The sequence below is a fragment of the Salmo salar genome, chromosome ssa15 (assembly GCF_905237065.1).
Source record: "Salmo salar chromosome ssa15, Ssal_v3.1, whole genome shotgun sequence".
In the NCBI taxonomy this organism is placed as follows: Eukaryota; Metazoa; Chordata; class Actinopteri; order Salmoniformes; family Salmonidae; genus Salmo; species Salmo salar.
The window spans coordinates 83,250,435-83,256,434 of record NC_059456.1 but is presented as its reverse complement, the minus strand read 5'-3'; positions in this window follow the sequence as shown (position 1 = coordinate 83,256,434).

Genomic DNA, 6,000 nt, shown 5'->3' with positions numbered 1-6,000 from the left:
GTTGACTGTGCCTTTAAACAGCTTGGAAAATTCCAGAAAATGATGTCATGGCTTTAGAAGCTTCTGATAGACTAATTGACATCATTTGAGTCCATTGGAGGTGTACCTGTGGATGTACTTCAAAGCCTACCTTCAAACTCAGTGCCTCTTTGCTTGACATCATGGGGAAATCAAAAGAAATCAGAAAAAAATATTGTAGACCACCACAGCTCTGGTTCATGCTTGGGAGCAATTTCCAAACGCCTAAAGGTACCACGTTCATCTGTACAAACAATAGTACACAAGTATAAACACCATGGGACCACGCAGCCATCATACCGCTCAGGAAGGAGACGCCTTCTGTCTCCTAGAGATGAACGTACTTTGGTGCGAAAAGTGCAAATCAATCCTAGAACAACAGCAAAGGACCTTGTGAATATGCTGGAGGAAACAGGTACAAAAGTATTTATATCAGCAAGGAAGAAGCCACTGCTCCAAAACGGCCATAACAAAGCCAGACTACGGTGTGCAACTGCACATGGGGACAAAGATCTAACTTTTTGGAGAAATGTCCTCTGGTCTGATGAAACAAAAATAGAACTGTTTGGCCATAATGACCATTGTTATATTTGGAGGAAAAAGGGGGAGACTTGCAAGCCAAAGAACACCATCCCAACTGTGAAGCATGGGGGTGGCAGCATCATGTTGTGGGGGTGCTTTATTAGAGGAGGGACTGGTGCACTTCAGAAAATAGATGGCATCATGAGGAAGAAATTATGTGGATATATTGAAGCAACATCTCAAGCCATATCAGTCAGGAAGTTAAAGCTTGGTCACAAATGGGTCTTCCAAATGGACAATGACCTCAAGCATATTTCCAAAGTTGTGGCAAAATGGCTTAAGGACAACAAAGTCAAGGTATTGGAGTGGCCATCACATAGCCCAGACCTCAATCCTATAGAAGATTTGTGGGCAGAACTGAAAAAGTGTGTGCGAGCAAGGAGGCCTACAAACCTGACTCAGTTACACCAGCTCTTGTCAGGAGGAATGGGCCAAAATTCACCCAACTTATTGTGGGAAGCTTGTGGAAGGCTACCAGAAACGTTTAACCCAAGTTAAACAATTTAAAGGCAATGCTACCAAATACTAATTGAGTGTATGTAAACTTCTGACCCACTGGGAATGTGATGAAAGAAATAAAAGCTGAAATAAATCCTTCTCTCTACTATTATTCTGACATTTCACATTCTTAAAATAAAGTGGTGATCCTAACTGACCTAAGACAGGGACTTTTGGCCCTTCTTTGGAAGGGTGAATATTATATATATAATATGTGGATATTCTAAGTCAGAACCGTCCAGAGTAGTGATGCTGGATGGGCCGGCAGGTGCGGGCAGTGATCGGTTGAAGAGCATGCATTTAGTTTTACTTGCATTTAAGAGCAGTTGGAGGCCATGGAAGGAGAGTTGTATGGCATTGAAGTTCGTCTGGAGGTTAGTTAACATAGTGTCCAAAGAAGGGCCAGAAGTATACAGAATGGTGTCGTCTGCGTAGAGGTGGATCAGAGAATCCCCAGCAGCAAGAGTGACATCATTGATGTATACAGAGAAGAGTGTCAGCCCGAGAATTGAACCCTGTGGCACCCCCATAGAGACTGCCAGAGGTCCGGACAACAGGCCCTCCGATTTGACACACTGAACTCTGTCTGAGAAGTAGTTGGTGAACTAGGCGAAGCAGTCATTTGAGAAACCAAGGCTGTTGAGTCTGCCGATAAGAATGTGGTGATTGACAGAGTCGAAAACCTTGGCCAGGTTGATGAATACAGCTGCACAGTATTGTCTCTTATCGATGGCGGTTATGATATTGTTTAGGACCTTGAGCGTGGCTGAGGTGCACCCATGACCAGCTCGGAAACCAAATTGCTCAGCGGAGAAGGTACAGTGGGATTCGAAATGGTCCATGATCTGTTTGTGAACTTGGTGTTCGAAGACCTTAGAAAGGCAGGGTAGGATAGATATAGATCTGTAGCAGTTTGGGTCTAGAGTGTCTCCCTCTTTGAAGAGGGGGATGACCGCGGCAGCTTTCCAATCTTTGGGAATCTCAGACGACACGAAAGAGAGGTTGAACAGGCTAGTAATAGGGGTTGCAACAATTTCGGCGGATAATTTTAGAAAGAGAGGGTCCAGATTGTCTAGCCCAGCTGATTTGTAGGGGTCCAGATTTTGCAGCTCTTTCAGAACATCAGCTGTCTGGATTTGTGTGAAGGAGAAATGGGGGAGGCTTGGGCAAGTTGCTGTGGGGGGTGCAGGGCTGTTGACCGAGGTAGGGGTAGCCAGGTGGAAAGCATGGCCAGCCGTAGAAAAATGCTTATTGAAAATCTCAATTATCGTGGATTTATCGGTGGTGACAGTATTTCCTAGCGTCAGTGCAGTGGACAGCTGGGAGGAGGTGCTCTTATTCTACATTGACTTTACAGTGTCCCAGAACTTTTTGGAGTTTGTGCTACAGGATGCAAATTTCTGTTTGAAAAAGCTAGCCTTTGCTTTCCTAACTGCCTGTGTATATTGGTTCCTGACTTCCCTGAAAAGTTGCATATTGCGGGGGCTATTCGATACTAATGTAGTACGCCACAGGATGTTTTTGTGCTGGTCAAGGGCAGTCAGGTCTGGAGTTAACCAAGAGCTATATCTGTTCCTGGTTCTACATTTTTGGAATGGGGCATGCTTATTTAAGATGGTGAGGAAAGCACTTTTAAAGAATAACCAGGCATTCTCTACTGACGGAATGAGGTCAATATCCTTCCAGGATACCCAGGACAGGTTGGTTAGAAAGGCCTGCTCACTGAAGTGTTTTAGGGAGCGTTTGACAGTGATGAGGGGTGGTCGTATGACCGCAGACCCATTACGAACACAGGCAATGAGGCAGTGATCGCTGAGATCCTGGTTGAAGACAGCAGAGGTGTATTTGGAGGGCAGGTTGGTCAGGATGATATCTGAGGGTGCCCGTGTTTACCGATTTGTGGTTGTACCTGGTAGGTTCATTGATAATTTGTGTGAGATTGAGGGCATCAAGCTTAGATTGTAGGATGGCCGGGGTGTTAAGCATGTCCCAGTTAGGTCACCTAACAGCACGAGTTCTGAAGATAGATGGGGGGTAATCAATTCACATAGGGTCCAGGGCCAGCTGGGGGCAGAAGGTGGTCTATAGCAAGCGGCAACAGTGAGAGACTTGTTTCTGGAAAAGTGGATTTTTAAAAGTAGAAGCTCAAATTGTTTGGGTACAGACCTGGATAGTAAGACAGAACTCTGTAGGCTATCTCTGCAATAGATTTCAACTCCGCACCCTTTGGCAGTTCTATCTTGTCGGAAAATGTTATAATTAGGGGTGGAAATTTCAGGGTTTTTGGTGGTCTTCCTTAGCCAGGATTCAGACACGGCTAGGACATCCGGGTTGGCAGAGTGTGCTAAAGCAGTGAATAAAACAAACTTACGGAGGAGGCTTCTAATGTTAACATGCATGAAACCAAGGCTTTTACGGTTACAGAAGTCAGCAAATGAGAGCGCCTGGGGAATGGGAGTGGAGCTAGGCACTGCAGGGCCTGGATTAACCTCTACATCACCAGAGGGACAGAGGAGGAGTAGAATAAGGGTACGGCTAAAGGCTATAAGAACTGGTCGTCTAGTACATTCGGAACAGAGTAAAAGGAGCAGGTTTCTGGGCGTGATAGAATAGATTCAAGGCATAATGTACAGACAAGGGTATGTTAGAATGTGAATACAGTGGAGGTAAACATATGCATTGAGTGACGATGAGAGATATTGTCTCTAGAAACATCATTTAAACCAGGTGAGGTCACAGCATGTGTGGGAGGTGGAACTAAAGGGTTAGCTAAGGTGTATTGAGCAGGGCTAGAGGCTCTACAGTGAAATAAGGCGATAATCACTAACCAAAACAGCAATGGACAAGGCATATTGACATAAGGGAGAGGCATGCGTAGCCGAGTGATAATAGGGGTCCAGTGAGTCGCTAGGCGGGCTGGAGACACGGTGATCAGTCGTGATGGATCAGCATCACTTGAGTGACTGAGGGATACAAAGTACATTGAAAGCAGGTGCTTCACATAGGTGTGGTTCCTGAGCAATTCCTTAGTAATTAGTATCCCATCATGCTTAGGGTCATGAATAAAAATGGCTATGCCCCCATATGATGACAATGCCCCCATCCACAGTGCACAAGGGGTCACTGAATGGTTTGATGAGCATGATGGGAGATTCTGGAGAGGCGCCTGAGCAATTTCCACCACCATCAACAAAACACCAAATTATTGAATTTCTCATGGAAGAATGGTGTCGCATCCCTCCAATAGAGTTCCAGATACTTGTAAAATGTATGCAAAAGTGCATTGAAGCTGTCCTGGCTTGTGGTGGCCCAACGCCCTATTAAGAAACTTGCAGGCGGTTTCTTGGACAGAAATGAATTGAAATCAGGACCAGGCTAATTCTACTTAAATGAATCCAGATTTTAAAAAATGGCTTTCTGAGACTTTGCTTAACTTCAGACTAATTAGTTCTAGACTAGGGAGTCCCAGACTAAGGTAAATAAGGACAACTCAGTTCATTTTTGTGAAGCCTAATTAGATAAAAAAATGTGGACCTTGTGCTAACCTAAGGATGCTTCTAAACCAGGGATGGGACATTAATACATAATCTTACTGACACTTGTGGCTGCTTTGCGTGATGTATTTGTGGTCTCTACCTTTTGCCCTTTGTGCTGTTGTCTGTGCCTAACAATGTTTGTACCATGTTTGTGCTGCTACCATGTTGCGTTGCTGCTTTGTTGTTGTCATGCTGTGTTGCTACTGTGCTGTGTTATCATGTTTTGCCACCATGTTGTGTTGTCTTAGGTCTCTGTTTTATGTAGTATTGTGGTGTCTTGTCGTGATGTGTGTTTTGCCCAACATTTTTATTTTTTTATCCCAGCCCCCCTCCCCCAGGAGGCCTTTTTCTCCGTGGTAGGCCATCATTGTAAATAACAATTTGATTATTGACTGGAATTGGAGCAAGTCATCTAAACCAAACAATGGACAGAGGTAAAATAAAACTTTGAAATTGAATTGTGTCAAATCACCCAATTATCGAGAACAAACAGAGTGATTCGTCAACAGAAAATAAGAAAAAGAATGCCTGGACTACCATTTGTAATGAATTGAACTCTAATAAAGTAAAAGAAATTAACAAAAGGACGCTACAATAACTTCAGACAAAATGCTATATTTATTGTTGCCTCACTTTTACAAATCACTTTGAAATGTCCGTTTTCTTGTGTAATAACACAGTGGGGCCTAAATGTATTTGTGACAGTAACAAACTCCTGAGTGGCGCAGCGGTGTAAGGCACTGCATTGCAGTGCCAGAGGCGTCACTACAGACCTGGGTTCGATCCCAGGCTGTGTCGCAGCCAACCGGGAGACCCATGAAGTGTCGCACAATTGGCCCAGTGTTGTCCGGGTTAGGGGAGGGTTTGACTGGCTGGGATGTCCTTGTCCCATCGCGCTCTAGCGACCCCTTGTGACGGGCCGGGCGACTTCGGTCGCCAGCTGTACTGTGTTTCTTCTGAAATATTGGTGCGCTGGCTTCCGGGTTAAGCAAGCAGTGTGTCAAAAAGCAGTGCGGCTTGGAGGGGTCATGTTTTGGAGGACGCATGGCCCTCGACCTTTGCCTCTCCCGAGTCCGTACGGGAGTTTCAGCAATGGGACAAGACTAACTACCAATTACATATCGCTAAAAATGTATACAAAAAATATACACTGCTCAAAAAAATAAAGGGAACACTTAAACAACACATCCTAGATCTAAATGAAAGAAATAATCTTATTAAATACTTTTTTCTTTCCATAGTTGAATGTGCTGACAACAAAATCACACAAAAATAATCAATGGAAATCCAATTTATCAACCCATGGAGGTCTGGAATTGGAGTCACACTCAAAATTAAAGTGGAAAACCACACTACAGGCTGATCT